This window comes from Rhinolophus sinicus, chromosome 15, assembly GCF_057876585.1.
Source record: "Rhinolophus sinicus isolate RSI-liver-muscle chromosome 15, RSI-T2T, whole genome shotgun sequence".
In the NCBI taxonomy this organism is placed as follows: Eukaryota; Metazoa; Chordata; class Mammalia; order Chiroptera; family Rhinolophidae; genus Rhinolophus; species Rhinolophus sinicus.
In genome coordinates, this window is record NC_142515.1 from 46,572,052 (window position 1) to 46,591,188 (window position 19,137).

The 19,137-nt window shown below is 34.6% G+C and overlaps 1 protein-coding gene and 1 long non-coding RNA gene across 3 annotated transcripts in view; one reads left to right on the forward strand and one right to left on the reverse strand.

Annotated features, from left to right (window-relative positions):
* The window catches only part of LOC141572938 (uncharacterized), an 83,702-nt gene that overhangs the window by 3,411 nt on the left and 61,154 nt on the right, over nt 1-19,137 (reverse strand). The window contains exon 2 of the long non-coding RNA XR_012498510.2: nt 10,484-10,527. This is a non-coding gene — a long non-coding RNA (uncharacterized LOC141572938). The remainder of the gene's footprint in view (nt 1-10,483; nt 10,528-19,137) is intronic.
* Nucleotides 9,763-19,137, forward strand: part of MYPN (myopalladin) — a 92,913-nt gene continuing 83,538 nt past the window's right edge. Inside the window, exon 1 of one of the 2 annotated variants that reach the window (XM_074339509.2) lies at nt 9,763-10,541. The gene's annotated coding sequence lies outside the window, so the exon portion shown is untranslated. The remainder of the gene's footprint in view (nt 10,542-19,137) is intronic. The other variant, XM_019731758.3, reaches the window with a different exon arrangement.

A 19,137-nucleotide genomic window follows, 5' to 3' on the forward strand; every position in this document is an offset into this window, starting at 1 on the left:
ATGTAGGAGGAAACTGGAGTCCCGGAGAAAACCCATCTAGACATGGGGAGAATGTACAAACTCCACACAGACAGTGCCCCCCACTTCAATCTATTTTTTTTCTCATTAACATAAGGAAGCCATGAAAAGACATTGAATGAAATGACATTATTCAAGAATCTGCTGTATTGAGGTGTGTGACTCTAATTATTATTTTTGCATGTCAGTTTCCTCATTGGTAAAACATGTGTATTAAAGCAGACAGGATTCATGAGAAAAAGCGAATAAAAATCAAAAAAACACTTTTCAAGTACAGTGCTAATATATAAGAGCATTTAAATAACAGTATTTAAAACATCACTGTTCTTCATATTTGACATCTGCCCCAGTTCATCAGCATTATCATTGGCAGCATTTATTTAGCAGATCTAACTCTGCTTTATCTTATTGCACATGCTGTTTATATGCCTTGAACATTATTTATTAGACAATTCAATATCATGGAAAGACTAAGATATCCCTCACTTCCCTATATTTCTCCTCTCTAAATCACTTAACCTAAACAATAGTTCTGTTTACCTAAGTTTTATACCAGTCTTATGTTGACATCCTTTCTTAGATCAGATGAGAAGTAAGATGTTTACCAATACCCTCAATTATCATTTTCTTCTCATAAAGCACATACCATAGAGTGGATATACTATTCTGATATTTGTCACCACTCTACTTATCTGGCTAAAGAAGACTTGTTTGATACCTGGTTGTCAGATCAAATTATAATTTAAATCCTTTAGCTATGTTTAGCCCCTTGGCAGTAGGTAAGTTGAGAATTTATAGAATTCAGAAGCAGATGGTTCAGGAGCATGGTAACTAGATATGAAACATTTACCTCTCTGTCACTGGTTTGAATCTGAACTTGGTTGATCACTATTCATGTTCTATACAAGATGTAATTGATCTGATTTGAATCTCTAATGAACAGCACACCATGTTACAAAAACTCATCACTCTTTGGCACTAATTGGCGTTCTTGTTGTCAGCGTCAGGCTAGATGCCAAAGACTGAATCAGTCTGGAAACTTGAACTGCTGCTGTGTCTGAGTCATCAGGCTAGGTGGCTCATTCAGCCTTTGGCCTTTCTTTAGAGTTTACAGCTCAGTGCAACTGTGTATACTTCACTCCCGGTGACTTCACAAAGCCAGATTAAAAGATGTTTACTTAAAATATATCTTTTTATAATAATAATGTATAATAATAATGGTGGTTAACATTTATTGGCCACTCACTACGAACCAGCTGTTGTTCTAACAGTACTAAATTGTCTCAGCAATCTTTTGAGGTAGGTACCATTATTTCCCCTATTTTTTTTAGAGATGAGGAAACTGAGACACAAAGATTAAATAATTTGCCTAAGGCTTTGCAGATAATAAGTGATGGAGTTGGAATCCAGCTCTAAATACAATTATTCTCTGCCTAATTATAGCATCTATTTCATTTCTTCTTTTACCAGCTTACTATACCACTGATACATATTTTTAAAATTGTGTTCAAACCAAATAGGGTACACATCAATCAAACAGGGTAAACATCAATCTCTCAACTTTAAAATTGTTCATCTTCCTGTACTAGTTATTATTATTTCTGAAAGAGGTGATGTATCTTTCTTAAATTTGATTCATGTGCATCATCATTCTGAGCGTAAGGTACTTGAAGATCTTGATTTTACAATGGTTCTTATGTCATCATTTTTTTGTTGTTTGAGCTAAACATTACTTGAACTTGTAGACAGGCCACTGGCCTGATAATTTTGTTAAGATTTCAACAAAAAAGAAAAGCCTTGGTATAATCAGAAATGTGATCATCCCAAACATATAAAATATAAACAACCTTTCTCATCTTACCTGCCATTCTACACAAATGCTTGTCTCCCACCCCAAAGTTTTACCAATATTTCCTCCTTTATTTTTCTTCCTTGCCTTTGTTCAGTTACTATGTACTATATACTACGTACAATTACTAATGTTACAACAAGTGGAAACATTCTCTGACCTTATCTTTCTAAATTAATAGAGAAAAGAGAATCAAATAAAATAAAACCCTGCCAACCACTCCATCCCAAAACAAAGACAGTGAATGATCACCAAATAGGCAGTCTATAACTGCCTCTTTTTCTGTTAACATACGTAATTGAATTCCTTCCATCTACTATTCATGCAAAATTAGAAAGCAGATAAGAATAATTTTGAAAATCTGCACCTTTATTTTATGAAGATTTCCCATAGTAACTCAGGAGGAAGTATTTAGTACACTGAGATAAATGATCTTTAAAATAAAGTTCATGAGTAATTAGATCATTTTAATGAAGAAAATAAATTAATCTGATTCTCACAATAGTTTTTTAAGGTTTAGTAAATATTATTTGCTATAATTACCAGCTAAAAATAAAAAATAATCTATGATCATTTTTCAGTTTCCTTTAGTTGCCTTCTATACTAAGTTACTCAAAGTTTGTTGTCAGTCTCATTTGGCACGTATTTATTGCTCCAGTTTTGCTAACAAAGGTATCCCCCAAAATAGCTCTTTTTAAGCTAAGCTAATAATATAATGTAAACTTAATAATGTTACAATAATGAAAATGCAATCTGGGTTTTACTGCTGATTTACATTTACATGTAGCATGGCCATTCTAGTACTTAATTGTCCCACATACAAAATAATCATAATAAAAACCAACTTCAAGGGCAATAGTGTTGTTCTGCTTTTGTTGTTGTCTTTCATTAGAACATAATAACCAATATGTGACTATAAGTAACTCCAAAATGATGAAATGCTAAATGTCTATCTGAAATATAGTAACCACATGGTGTCTCATGCCTAATTTCACTATGTCTAGTAACTTGTAGATAGACATGCACAGAGAGAATTATTTATTTATTGTTCCTTCAGTTTCTTTAACTTGTTTCTTTGACCAGTGAGAGATAGTACATCATCCACATTTCTAAGGACTTGGAAGGACTTTGGAGGAAGTCACTAACGCATCATAATCCCAACATCACTAGAGTTCTCCTTCTTTTTACTCTACATCTTCTGAGTGTTGATGGGTTGTTTTTTTTTTCCTAAATGCATTACTAACAAGCATGGATGCCTCTGAATGGTGGTGTGGTGTAATAGAGAAGAGCTTGGGCTTTGGTGTCATGTCGACCTGGGTGTGACTCCTCTATTAAAAGAGGATAATAACATAGTATACCTTGGACAATCTCAAGATGTACTTCCTGAGACTTTTTCAGATCCCTGAATTTGTGAAAATCACAATGGCATATAATTTTTTCAGTTTCAACCTCCATAAAATGGGGTAATGACCCATATTTCATGGGTTGTTGTATTACATTATATACTAAATATGATCAACAGAGCTTGGTTCGTTTGGACACTGGGCTGGATCAGCTATGGTCACTCAGTGAGCTAAGTAATTCATTCTGGCTTGTCTGTCTTTCAGAAAGTTCAATCTGGAGTCAGTCCCAAACAGTTGAAATCTTGATCAAAACAGAAGGATGTCATGTGTGTTTTAGGTACTTTTTATTTCTAGGATAACAGGGAGCCCAGTCTGTGACTTGAGCTGGAATTCCAAAAACCAGAGCGTGAGAGTGGACAGAACTGCCCCTCAGCTATGGACAGTAGGGTCCTGAAGTTCAAAATTCATGAGAAGGAATCTATGGAAGCAAAAAAGAGTCTGATTTTATGAGGTAGACAAAAAACAAGAACCGAATATAAAACAAAGGTTGAGCAAAGGTGGACAGAAAAAATAGTAGTAAGCTAGCTCAGAAGGATAAAATACATATAAAAGTGCCTCTTATAGAGCACCTATGGAACAACTTTTGGGTAAGGTGGGTACTTTAAGTAGCCCCAAGCTTTTTCCAAAAGCAAGGGTCCCTCATTGCAATTATCTCAGGAATTGTGAGCATCCACTGAGCCAAAGCGCTTACAGCTCTTTACTGGGTGATTTGTACACAATAAACATCCCCAATCATTTTCAGCTCCCTTCCTCATTTGAATCGATTCTTAATAGTATTTCCATGTTTAACTAATATCAAAAACATTAATTACAATTAAATTAGTTAATGTTGCTGAGAGTTTAGGTCATTTGCTCTTTTCTGGCACACAATAAGTGTTCAGTAAATATTTGTTGAATTCAGTGAATAATTTAGAACTCAACAATCAACATAGTATCATTTTTATGGCATGCCATGGACAAATACTTATTAAGTGCCTACTTTGTGCCATGCCTTCAGGTTAGAACTGTGTAGCCTATAGAAAAAAATTTTTAATGGCTCTGATTCTCAAAGAGTTGATTTAATTAAATAGGTAAAGGATAAACACATAAATGAAAAATTAGTTTAAATCAGCAAAATAAGTAATGTTACAACCACTTGTTGTGACATTAGCAATTGTATATAGTATATAGTACATAGTAATTGAACAAAGGCAAGGAAGAAAAATAAAGTAAAGGAGGAAATATTGGTAAAACTTTGAGGTTGGAGACAAGCATTTGTGTAGAATGGCAGGTAAGACGAGAAATGTTCTTTATATTTTATGGGTTTGGGATGATCACATTTCTGATTATACCAAGGCTTTTCTTTTTTGTTGAAATCTTAACAAAATTATCAGGCCAGTAGCCTGTCTACAAATAGATTTATCCCCAGCTCAGTTTACATTGTGGTAAATTTTTGTGTTTAACTTCTCTGTGACATTGTCTATTTCCTTATCCCTTTTATTGACATTGTCACCCACATTTGTAGTTAAAGTTTATCGTCTAGGCTGGAAGATGAAATGAGAAGATCTCTAAGGTATTAACACGAGACTTTGTTTAGACTAGATTTTACCTAATCCATTCTCAATTTGGAATGAGGAGTAATGAATTGTGTGATAAACAGAATGAATGAAAAGGCAAAACAAAAAAGGTTTTCCAGGTTTTCCCACATTAAGGTATGCTGCCTTTATGTGATAGGAAGTTTGCTAGAGCAAGAAAACACCAAATGGATAGATCCATATGCAAATAAAAATGTGAACTTGGCTAGGGATACAAAATACAAATTGCTTTTGAATATGCCATGGTTTATATTCTCCAAGCTCATCCTCTGTACTCTTCCTTCCTTGGCGACACGTTGCTCCCATTCAACATTTACTAATTTCATGTAGTGAAATGGCAATTTTTCAGAAATGTGTATCAGCCCTTGCTATTTCAGTCAACTAATTCTATTGGGCCTTCTTTGTGAAAATAGGCCTAGACTTAGTCATATGCTATTTTTCTGCTCTCTTCTTGCTTCTGTTAAATAACACCAAGTCCCGAAAAGCAAAGTAATAGCTTTAATAACCCTTTGCACTCTACTTATGAAAATAATGAATTTCCTCCTCTGGGCGATTTTTGTTTTTTGAACTAACTTGCATAATTATTCTTCATGAGAAGGCAGTGGGGGGCAATGAAAAGACAATACATTTTAAATTAAAAGACCTAGGTTTGAATTTACCCAGCTGTGCAGCTCACTGGTTAAGTAACTTAGAGCAAGCTAAACTTCTTTAAGCCTTAGTTTCCTCCTTCTAATATGCAGATAACAATACCTTGCAGAGTTGCTTTGAATAGTAAATAAGAGATAAGTGAGGGTACGCCCCATTTACAGTACACTGGAAAAAAATGTTAATTTCCCTTTCTTCACATCATTAATGCTAGTGTGATTATTTGAATCATGCGTAAGAACACTGAACTTTGTTTTCACCTTTTTGAGATGTCATGCTGCCCTAAAATAGAATCTGAGTGGAATCACCCAGAGCCTGGCATACTGGCATTTAAGATATTTAGCACTAAGGTTATGAAGAGAGACTATGCCAATTATTTTTCTGCCCCTAACTTAAAAACCAATTATTGACCTGTGTTGATGTGTTGAAAAATAACACCAACACATTGAAATTTACTTTCAAAAGAAAAAAGCTCTTAAATTCTCTCTCTCTGCATAAATAGAAACAAAAAAATAGATCTGTCAAGCATTCAGACTGCCTTCCAATGCCCTACCTTTCAGCCTAGTGCTTCAGTCTACACATCAATTCATGTTCTCAGCTGAAATATTGCAGATAAAGTGTATCTGAAAGCATTTCGCTTTTTTTCCTTCTGTATTTTCTCTTGGTTTTTGTTTGTTTGTTTGTTTGTTTGTTTGTTTAGACACACAAAAGAATTTCAAGGTTGGTTTCAGTCAGAAAAACTATAAACTTAAAATTCTACATTAAAACATTAAAAGAGAGAGAGTATATTTTATGTTTGTTTTTACCCTTCCTTTTTTTTGCCACTAATACCTTAGAAATGTAAACATTGAAATATTTGCAGTGGTTATGAGCACAGATTTAGAGTTAGCCTTAGATTTAATCCCGGCTCAATCACTTAGTTATTGTGTGACCTTGGGCAAATTTTTAACCTCCTTCTAAGCCCCAGGGTCTCATCTGTAAAATGAGAATTATAACATTAGTTACTTCATAGATTGTTGAACGGATACATAAAATAAAGCACAATGTACACAAAGAGCTTAGCATAGTACCTAGCACATAAGGACTCCTACTTTATTTCTACTGAGATGATATAGTGATATCGTGTTAATATAATCATTTATTAACGTGGTGAGAAGTGGGAATCAACTGTACACCTTCAGGAGTACATACTTGATATTAATTGCTTTGGACATCTTCAGTAACTTAATGATACTCACAGGAGGCTCTTTTAAAAAATTCTAGGAATATATTTTCTTCTTGGAAATAATACTTTCTACAAAGTGTACATTTGATATGTGCTACATATCAAAAACACAAGTAAAGTGTTTTCACAGAAATTACATAGTAAAGCTTTCATCTCGATACCCTAAAATTGGGGGAGCAAACATTAGTATTCTAATAATTTATTGTTTTTCCATATTTACTTTCATAAATATGTTTACCATATTCTCAGTTTTCTATCAAATAGAGGTATTTACACGTCACCTGCATCCTGTGTATGGATATTTTGTGCATTTCGTATGCTTTATTTTTTTAAATTTCATCACCATTATCCTTTTCATCTGGTCTAAAGAGAGATCAAGAAAGTCTGTTTCCTTAGTCATCTTCGTCATTATCCACCCCCACTATCCTTCTAGGCTAAGAACAGCGTGCAGACTGAGTTATTAAAGTTGATCTGAAAGAGCAATCTGTTCTAAATGACTGTCCCTGGATCTGCCATGAAACGCTGTAAATACTCTTCATTACTCTGGCGGAGCAGTGTCACATTTCCTTCATGCTACTTTTGTGGCTGACACAAGTTAGGCAGTGAGATTTGGGCTTTGGATGACCCTGGTTGATTGATATGGGAATGGTGCTTCTCCTCAGACAGGTAACCACACGCTGATTTTTCAGGATAATGTTTGAAAATAGGTATTCTGTTGGTAGTTTTTAAAAATGCTTTTATTTTTAAAAAACTAAATAGGTTTTAAAGTCCTCTTTTTTTAATGTTTTTAGTTTTAGGCAAGCGTTTCAATACCATTTAGATGAAATTTTTTTTAGTATTTAATTGTATTTCTCAATTTAATTGTGTCATTGGGTTTGTATAAGACCCTCTATAATCCATTGTGCATGTATTGTTTTGGATGGTCATGAACTTGTTTCTGGTGTGAGTATTAGAAAACACATATATGACTCTGTTTTTTAAAAATAAGACAGAGGGGTGTGTTTTTTTTTCACCTGATACTGGAGAGGGGTACGTCAATATAAATCTATGAACTTTAAGCAAAACATACTGAAGCTTTGGTTTATGTGAGTGATTTCTTTTAAAGAATTAGAATCTATAGCAATATGGGAAATAGCAAATACAAAAATTCTATATAAATCCACTAGCACAGAAATGCTCGCATCCCTATCCTCCAAGTGAAGACTTCCTCTGTCAATAGAACTTCCCGATTCCTTGACATTCCTGTGGATCATCCCAATGTGAGTAAATTGTTTCTGTAGCTGAGTGACTGAATTAAGAAAACAGCTGAAGGCAAGCACAGGATCATGTTCAAACCACAATAAACACAAGTGTTGGATGGGACACTCAACTTTATGGGGAAGGCTTAAGACATGTAACCTTTTATTTGTCACTGTGAAATTTGTTTTTAACTATGTTGGATTTTTTTTAAAGTTTTAAAAATTATTCTTTGTACGAGTGAACTCTGGTAAAATCTGAACTAGTAGGTTTGTGATATAATGTTTATACAATTAACACTGATGATATGCAGGGTAGGGGCTTCTTTACCTAGAAGCAGAAACTAATTTTAAAAATCTAAAAGCTAGAATACGAGTTTGATGTATTGTAAGCAAGGTGTCCATAGTTGCTGAATACTATTTATTTAAAATATTTTTCCAAAGAGCTCGAAAAATTCTGTACACCATCTGCATATAAAGTGTTACAGTAAATGAGAAGAGAAAGATTACTGCTATTCAGAAATTCTTTGGCTCTTTCTTCTATAACTCGTTTTTGCATTTTAAGCCTAATTTAATTATTCCTATTAATTCCTAATTCCACTGCCCAACCAACTCTATTTTATCTTTCAGTATGGTCTCCTCCCACCTCAGTACTATTCTATACTTGGGTGAAAGGTGGGATACCAGGTTTATCATGGCACAGTTTGCAGGGAAGTAGAAATATGTTCACTTAGAGTGTGTGTAAGCACTTCCCTTTGGAAAATCAAATTGCTACCTGAAATAAAGGTTCCACTTTCCAATGTGCCCACATAAGACCTAGCAGCACTTATATTAATTATGCATCCAGATGTGAGTGGGATAGTGGGGGAAGATCCTCTCTTTAAGTATAAAGAAATGGTTGGAACATCTACATAAACTGAAAATGCAGAAACACAGTTAAGTACTCCTGAGGTAAACACCAGTACAGGATTAGATAAGAGAGCAAATGAACCTGTACATTGATGATCTGGATTATTATGGTAATGAAAATAACCTATCTATATAATTCAGTTCTTCTACCCTTTTCCCTTCTCAGTAATAGTTCTTTTGACCTGGATTATTTAAAATTTTTCCTCAATTTTCTTTTCATTTTGCATGTGTAAGTAAAAGCTCCATAATAACAGATGTAGTGAAACCTTTGATGTGATGACAACAAACAAAGAAATTTTATACCTATTCAATATCCTACAGGTAATCTCAAGATGACTGAATAGGTAAACAGATCTCTTAATAAATTCCGTGAGGTCAGGAACTTTGGTAGATTTGTGCATTACATTATACCCTGTACCTGGTACATGATAGACATTAGGTAAATATTTGTTGAATGAATGAATGGAAAGACTCCTACAAGCAGTTGTGTGATTTAATTCAGAAAGCTAGATTTAAACCAATGTATTTCATGCTATCCAATCGAAGAATGATCCTTTTAAAAAATAACCAATGGCATTTATCTGAATTTTCAAAACCCAGGCTTCTACCAAGATTGATGATGCTATAGCATTCTTAATCTGTACTAAACCATGGTATTAACTTTTTCTTTTCAAATTCATATTCTGAAAAATGTACGAAAATATCAAAGAACCTATACTTTAACAAAGTATGTTTTTGGGCAGATGTTGGCTTGGTTAAGGATTCTTTTTTTTTTATTGATTGGTAGTGCTTGTGAAAGAAGACATCTAGCATAGAATAATATACAAAAAAGTTATTCCAGGTACTAACACATGAATAGGAGTTGTAATATATTATGTTCTATAGTAATTTTGACTTTTAAATAGTATACGAGTATGATTAGTTTTTTCCTGAAGAAGTTTGTTCAAACTAATTTGTAACTGGATTTTTCCTGTCCATCTTTTCTGTGCTCTCTAATGAACAACTTTTAACGTTAGTTATCTTTTCTGCTTTTGCTCAGCCTTTGGACAAACAGTTCAAAAACTCTCAGCTTCATATTGCCTCATTCATTTTCATGGCCAAATTTCCTCAAATGTATCAGCGATGAAATGAAAGTAAATTTCCCATTAATTAAAATAAGGCCTTTAAAAATTAAGAAGTTTGATATAGTATTTCAAACATAATGTCATTTTCTTTGACAGATAAAGTGTGGTATGATGAATTCAGTGTTAATTTCGAACATAAATCAATAAACAACTTGGCTGTCTAGCTGGAAGAGAAATTCTATAAGTAGAAAAACTAATTGACCCCCACCACCCATAGGTGCTGTACTGTTGTGGAATCCCTTTGCTCAGTTTTCTCCTGTCCAATCAGGTGGAATGTTTGACAGGCACATGGTTTATACAGCTCAAAATAACTTGGGACCTGTGAGCTGACAAATGCTCTGGCTCCGGTGGTGACAGGTTGTCCAGCTTCTTACAGCCATCTTCACTGAAACTAAGGTTAACTCCTCACTCTCTATGGACGGCAACTTTCTATTTCCAAGGGCGTGAAGAATTTTCTTTTTCTCCTGTGCTTTCATCTAAAAGTTCTCCTTGGATAATTACCATCACAGTGGAGTGCCTGGGTTGGACATCCTCATCTGAGTCAACTGAAAAAAGAAAGGTAATATTCAGATTTAAGTTCTCAAGTGTGTTTTGATAATAGGCACTGACAATGGGAAAGGGGATATTTCAGAGACCTAATTACTGTTGTTTAGAGTAAAACCTAGGATAACTTTCTAATTATGTATAATGGGACACAAAATCATGGGGAAAATACAGTTTTCTCCATGTAAAGGTTTTGGAGGGGATTGATGAGATTCACAGAAATCACAGTCCACCCGGGTCTTAAGGAAAAATAGCTCAAGAGAGGAAGTCACGACCTGCTGCGTGTACCATTGGCATTTTCCACACATTAATTTATTAAAATAATGGTGTTTGTGTAGAAAATATGTATGCGATGCCTATTTCCTTTTTAAAGGAAATCAAATCTAAAATAATATGACTCCATAGTGAAAGACTTTCATTTAAAATTTTTTTATCATGTAAGAGGATACGCTCGCTATATTTAGTATTGGGAGATCTGCTCCCTGGATTAATGTACACAACAGCTGCAGAAAGTCTTGCTCAAAGGACATTGCTCTTTCTTTCTCCTTTCTCTCTCTCTCTCTCTCTCTCTCTCTCTCTCTCTCTCTCTCTCTCTCTCTCTCTCTCTCTCTCCCCCCCTCTCTCTGTCTCTCTCTCCCTTTTCAACTACATCAGAAAGACACTTGACAGTTAGTGGCAAATGTTTGGACTGATACATTGCACTATTAGCAGTAATTAAATGCACATCCTGAATTATATTTTAAAAACTGTATAAGCAAAGAAAAAGAGAACCTAGGTTAATCTGTATTTCTAGTCCCCAAAAATGAACATTACAGTAATGATGCTGCGAAATTTTATCTTATCAAAAGATTTTTACTCATACATGTTAAAGATGCTAGCATCAATCAGTGTGAAAGAAACAAAACAGCTACCCTCGTTTCTTTCTCTAAAATTATTATAATTCAATTACTTTCACATTGGTAATGATGAAATGAATTCTACAAGCTCTAAATTAAAAATCTGTCATAACTTGGGGTGGCCGATTAGCTCAGTTGGTGAGAGCGGGGTGCTAATAACACCAAGGTTGCCCGTTCGATCCCCACATGGGCCACTGTGAGCTGCACTCCCCCTTAAAAAGAAAAAAAAAGTTTTTGTCATAAATTTTTAGTCTTTCCTTAATAATAACTCTTAAGTTCACATAAAATCCATGATACTTTTCTAGGAAATTTAGAATGTCTATAGCTATAACAAACATATTTTTAAACAAAAATTAAGATATGCTGTCTGACACATGATTTAACAACAAGCAAAATATTTAACATCAAGACCAGCCCAGGAAATTTGAAATATATATACACTATACTTACTCTATCGAGACAAAATTATAAACATCACAGAATCTTATAATAATGGACTATGAAACAAACAGCTGGACACTATCCAAATTCTGGAAGTTTGTCTCAATTCCCACTTGCAGAATATGCCTAATGCTACTGGGACTCATAATAATGTGTTAAAACCCCAATATTCCGTATAATTTAGAACACAGACTCAAGTGCATGTTTCTATTACAATCGGCTTACAAAGACACACATTCAGTGGAATAGACTCAGAACTGTAATTCATGGACACAAGAAACTGAATGAGTTATCATCCATGCAGGGTTTTGGAATTCATAGAGGTGGTTTTTCAGATTACTTTTGAAGAAATGAGACAGCAGGTAAGTCAGATTTTATTGTGAAAGGTCTTTAATGAACTAAGGTTAATATATAGAAAGGTGAGAGTTTTTAAATTTAAAATTTTCAACAGTTAACTCCTATATGTAAAAGGAGTAATGAACTCAGCTCACTAACCTGAAAATGTAAGATGAATAATATTGCTAACCCAAGAATAATTAGTTTCCTTCATTGACATTGAGATTTGACAAAGGCATTACTTGGCTCAAGATATTATTGCCTATAACCAGACAAGAAAGTGAAAAGGTTTTCTTAACTAATTCCCTCTCCTAAGAGATAAACAAAAATCAAGTACCACGGAGATATTTTCTTACATTTCTATGGTGTTTCATAGTTAACAAGGAGCTTTTTTTTTAAATTAAAATTTATTGGGGTGATAATTAGTAAAGTTACACAGGTTTCAGGTGTGCAATTCTGTAATACATCATCTATATATTACATTGTATGGTCACCACCCAGAGTCAGTTCTCCTTCAATCACCATATATTTGAAACGAAGAGCTTTTAAAACTACTAGAAGCATTGCATTTTTGCCTGAAGAGAACAACCCAAGTAAAGATAGAATGCTCTGTTTAGAAATTTAAGAAACTGTTTTGAGCAGATACATTTTTGGTGGGCACAAATGTTGGTGTGACAATACCTGCTGTCACTAAAGTGTCCTTAGAGCTCATGTACAATCAGAGTCACCTTTACAAGCTCTCTGCAGGCTACATGCTAAATAGACCCCTACTTGCACTCCGCACTCTAGGAGGGGCCCGCAGAGCTTTCCCATCAACTGCTTGAACTAGAACTAGATCTTGAGATCCTGATCCTCTTTGGGACACTGGCTCCTCTCCCAATCTGGAAAATGCATTATGAAAAAAAAAAAAAAGAAAGAAAATGTATTATGTTAATTTAATTAAGGAAGTTATCTTTTCAAATCCTTAGTCACCAAAAAAAAAATGACCCAAATATTAAGGGACTGAGGAAGGATGAAAATATTAAATATTTTTTCTTATTTAAAATGAATCATTGAGTTCATGGGGGTTGACAAAGATTTCTTACTTGGGATTTCCTATATAACATCTAAGTTTATCATGAATGGTGAGATCTTGAGAGTGATATAAAACCTCTCATACCTGTCATTTTTGTGACTACCACCAAACACTTTTTTGGTCCCAGATTCCTGAAGTCTTTTTGCTTGTCTTCCATTAACCTTTCTATGGGTCACAGAATTTACTTTTACTTCTTTGCTATCTTTCCGCTTAAATACTAACTTTGGGCTCTGGCTTCAATATCATTTACACTAGTGATTTCCTACACGGTTATCTTCTTCTGTATATGAAAACATACACAGTCTGTTTCATAGTAGCCAATCTCCTTTCTCAACCACTCAAACTAAATCTTTACTTTCTTTCCTACCTTCTTACCTTTATCAATTTGATTAAAACAATAATAAGAGAATGGCTTACTCACCTTTGACCTATTATCTAAAAATCTTCTAAAAATTTTTAAAATCCCTGCCCTTTAAGGAATATTCCTAGTTAAACAGATTCTACTAATTCTCCTACGTATCACCTCTGCTCTGTCTCTTTATTTCAATCATCTCTTCTAATGGATACATTTGTCTGTATTTGTTTTTATCTGCTGTTTTCCTTCTTTCAAGCTGAAAGAGGAATTAAAATAATGGACTTACATTATTTCCATATTGTTACTGACATATTTCCATATATCTCGGGTTCTTGCTCTGATAATTCAATATATACTAATTTATTAAATTACTAATGCCACTCACAGCAAACATAGACTGGAAATAGAAATAGAATGGGGATCGGTATTATAACAATGAAGAAAGATTTATTTCAAAGTACATCCCACCCGCAGTCAAATTTTAAAAAGGTGATCTGTATCCAACACTCCAGGACTAGTCCCTACGTAACGGGATTTGGTTCTTGGCCCAGCAAGTTTCTCCAAAAGAACTGATTTAAATACTTCTCTTATGTGACATCATAGGGTATAAAAGGCAAGACACGAAGGTCAATACCAGCACTAAAGAGAGGGAGCAAAGTCTAATTTTGTCGATTATTCTTCCCCTAAAGAACATCCTAGGTATAACAATTACACATCAGCAGAAAAGATTACCTTAAATTTGTGTAGTGTTCTACATTTTTAAAGTGATTTCACAAACAAACCTATGAAGTAAGTAGGGTAGTTCTGTTCATCCTCAGTTTAGAGGTAAGTGACTTATAGATCTATCTTTTCCTATTCCATCTCTCCAGAAAAGTAATTAAATATTAAGCTACTTTTGTGTTGACCTAACCAGATTTGTTTTCTCATTTAAATATCTAAGGATAAAAAAAAATATCTAAGGATACTAGATAGCCAGAAAACATCAGTATTTGTTTGCATCCAATTTACTTCATAGTAGGTTTTGCCAATTCTCCAGCCAATGCCCCAATTTAAATATCATATTATAATCAAAATATGATATCATATGTTATTTCCAACAAGGTCTTAGAACCTACAGAAGAGTCGTGCTGACTTAATATGAATTGAAAAATACAGTCATGTGCCACTTAACAGGGATACGGTCTGAGAAATGCATAGTTAGGCAATTTCATCCTTGTGCCAACATCACAGAGAGCACTTACACGAACCTGGGTGTGCTAGCCTTCTACATAGTTGTATGTGCTATCCTTTATATGACTGGCAGCACAGTAGGTTTAACACCAGCATCACCACAAACACAAGAGTAATTGTAGTGTGTGAGCCCTGATAGTTGGTTTTTCTTTTCGTAATTCAAGTGCCTGAAGAGCTTTGATTGCTCAGGCATCTACTTCAACTAAGGCTATCTAGAATAAACGCATTGCCAACCTCAAGACTAGATAGAGTCAGGTCACCTCCCCTCACTGAGGTGCCTTTGTTTTAGAGATCTCGGTTGATTTTGGTAATTGACCATTTGGGCTACCTGTTTGTTTGTTTTTCTTCTCATGTTTTAAATTATGGCTCTTATGTTTTAAATTCACCAATAAAGAGTGAGCCTGCAAAATCCTAGCCCCCCAACCTCAATTCCAGTAAAAGCAGAACCTCAGTCTTTTGCTCACTCTCATTCTGCCATGTTACCCCACTATGTGCTCCCTGGCATACTTAGTAAGCTCCAGGGCTTGTAAGTAATAAACTCTTTTTTTTTCCTTCCCCAAAATTTCCTAGTGGTAATTGATGAAGGGTGTCTTGTATCATAACAAGGACTACAAGGGTCTGGTCCAGTTGTCATATTGGTTTAGAAAGGGGAGGTACGTGGGGAAGCTCAGGGGCCCAGGTGAGTCCCCAGGCATTTCCAGTTGACAACACTGCTATCCATAGGCTGAGAAGGCACAAAAAAGCTAATGCTTTACACCAGGACTTTAAAACATTATGACAGCAATGTCATCACTAGTTGATAGGAATGTTTCGGCTCCATTATAATCTTATTGGACCACCATTGCATATACAGTTATTGACCAAAATGTCATTATATGGCACATGACTGACTGTATGCCCAAAGGTATCAGAATCAAGTTTTGTTTTATGAACCAGACTCTTACATTTTTAGCAATTTTTTAGGGAAGATCCTCTTTTCAGGAAAAATCCTAGGGGAAAAACAGAGATATTTAGCAAAGTAAAGAACACTCAATAAGTTTTCCATGTGCCCAAATTAGTTTACATGATTTCCTAAAGTCTATCTTGATTATTTTGCCACATTAATTGTTTCATTTCCAACCTAGGATGATTTCACCAAAACCATGATCTGTTTTTAAGGACAATTACTCATTTGTATTTTGAAAGGGGCATAAAAATCTAAGTTTCCATTTTGTAAGAAGCAAAAATGAGGAAACAAAAGTTCAGTGTCACTCTGAACACCCCAGATAAATGTCCAAGAGAATTCTTAATTTCCTTTCCTGAAACCTACTCCTGACTCATCTCAGCAAATCTTTCCTCCACTCACCTAGGTGCTCAAGCCATAAATATTGAAACCACCCTTGATTCTGCTTTCTCTCATATCCCACTTTCAACCCATCAGCAAATCATACTGGCTATACTTTCAAAAGGTATCTCGAATCTGACCATTTTCTCACCATTTCCCACTGATAACCACTCATTGATCCAGGCTACCATGGTCTCTTGTTCAGCATATTGCAATGGTCTCCTAACTAATCTGACTGTATCCACATTTGCCCCCTTTAACTTGATTCTTTGCATAGCAGCCATGACTAAACTTTTCCAAAACCATGTCATCTGCTTTTCAAAACTCTACAATGGTTTCCCATTCACATGTTTAATAAAATTTGAAGTCCTTCCCATGGTCTTCAAGGCCCTACATGATCTAGCTTTGTACTTCTGTGACTTCTTTTCCTTCTACTCTTATTTTTCACTCACCTCCTGGTATACTGGCTTGACTCAAACACAGCAAATACTCACTTCCCATGGCTTTGACACTTATTTCTTCCTCAGTCAGGAACATTCTTCCCCTTAGATGGTCACATGGCTAACTTCTCCATCAGAACCTTCTTCATCAGCTTTATCTGAGCTTCCTAGCTAAAATAACACATCTTCCTTCCTCCCCCATCATCCTCTATTCCCTTTCCTTTCTTTATTTTTCTTCTTAACATTTATATCTTTCCCACTAACTCTAATTCAGCTCCATGAAGGCAGGGACTTTGTCTTTTGTTCACTGCTGAATCCATAGTGCCTAGACCAGCACACAGTAGATGCTCAATAAATATTTAATGGATGAATAAAGGAAAGCTAGGGTATCCATGATAGCACTTGGGCTTTTTTTAAAGTACAAATTTCATAACAGTTTTTTTTTTTTAACATTTATTTTTCTGTATGCAAACACTTTATTTTTTTTTTAACTTTTATTTAAGTGTGTTTTTCCAGGACCCATCAGTGGCCCATGTGGGAATCAAACTGGTAACCAATTGAACTAACTGGCGCCCCACAGTTTTTAAATTAACACTTGAAAGAGAAAGTGATACATTTTCATATTTTTTGTTGTAGGTAATATTTATCAGTTTAACAATTTATACATGCATTTGCATCTGAGAACTCTCTGAGATGGAGTTGTTATTATCCCATTTGCTAGATGAGGATAATTGAGATTCAGATGCATTAAATGACTTGCTCAAGATTGCAAAGTTGGGGTGGCCACTTAGCTCAGTTGGTTAGAGTGTGGTGCTAACAACAGAAAGGTTGCCGGTTCCATCCCTGCATGGGTCACTGTGAGCTGTGCCCTCCACAACTAGATTCAAACAACTACTTGACTTGGAGCTGATGGGTCCTGGAAAAACACACTTAAAATAAATAAAAGTTAAAAAAAAAAAAAAAAAAAAAAAGATTGCCAAGTTATTTAGTGTTGGAACTGGGATACAAACCCAGGTTTCTGATTATCATCAGAAGTATCATCTGATACTTTTGGTATGAGAACAAAACATAATTCCAGTCATTTTATCCACTATAAATAAATTTGCATTTGAAAGTCAATTTGAAGTTATTTATATATTTATATATAAAATATATTTATATTTTTTCTATTTGTCTGTAAGTTTTCTTTGTAAATACTATTTCTATTTATCTATCTTACTTTACCCTGCAATTAAAAAACTGATAAACAGCAATTATTTAGCAGGAAATTCTAATGAACAAAATAATTCAGCAGATATCTATTGATCATCTTCTGTGTGCTGTGTATATATAGAGATGATAGTGTACAAACAAAGTGAGGTAGGGGGTGGCCGGTTAGCTCAGTTGGTTAGAGTGTGGTGCTAATAACACCAAGATTGCCGTTTCGATCCCCACATGGGTCACTGTGAACTGCGCCCTCCTTAAAAAAAAAAAAAGTGAGGTAGACAGAAAAGTAAATAGGCAATTTTATTATATTGTAGTAGTGCTGTGTTTGGGGATAAGGACAGTGAGCTTTGGGAGCACATTGGAGAGGAGCCCAACCCAGAGAAAAGAAGAAATCCCAGCGCAATGCCTCGGCCAAGAATGGAAGACCATGCAGAACTTGGCCCAGTAAGACAGAGAAGGGAGTGGGGGCAGGGCGCAGCCCAGGCAGACAGAATATTGTACACTTTAAACCTATGTAATTTTACTCACCATTGTCACCCCAATTAATTTTAATTAAAAAAAGAAAAGAATGTATACAAAGATCTAAAGGCAGCACAGTTTGTTAATGAGACTACATGTATTTCAATGGAATATAGATAGATAATGTTGAATTAAATATAAATCAAAAGTTCATTTTCTCTTCAAAATTTGTCCTTGGATCAAGTCACTTTACTAGTTCTGTTTCCATTTTTTATCATGGTATGAGGCTACAGTTGTTAAATAATAATAATAATAATTACCATTTATTGAATGTTTACCAAAGCCAAGCACGTTTAATCATCATTTCAACTTATGAGATGGCTGCTGTTATTATATCTGTTTTATAGAAGAGTAAACTGAGGCTTAAGAAGTTAAGTAACTTGCTTGAGTTTATACAGCTAGGAAGTGTCAGCACTGGGATTTGAATTAGATCTAACTCCAGTCTTAAGTAATAAATACTACATTAAAACATTAAAGAAATCCTTTACTTTGAAAACCTGAAAGTTTTGTTATCATAATAATTTCTCAGGACCATAAGCATCAGAACATATATTTACATATCAATTGGTTTCTGTCATTTAAAAAAGAAAACAAAACAGTTGCAGAGAGCAGTGATTACTTATATGAGTATTTCATTTTTTATTTCCACCATAAACAAAAACTTCTTGAAAGTTTTTCAACTTAACATCACCTTTACCTAAGTGTTGGTTTTTACTAACATCTTTTGAGTGCCCTAAATTTTAGTGGCTAGCCCTGGGAAATAGATATTGTCTGTGTTTTATAGATGAAG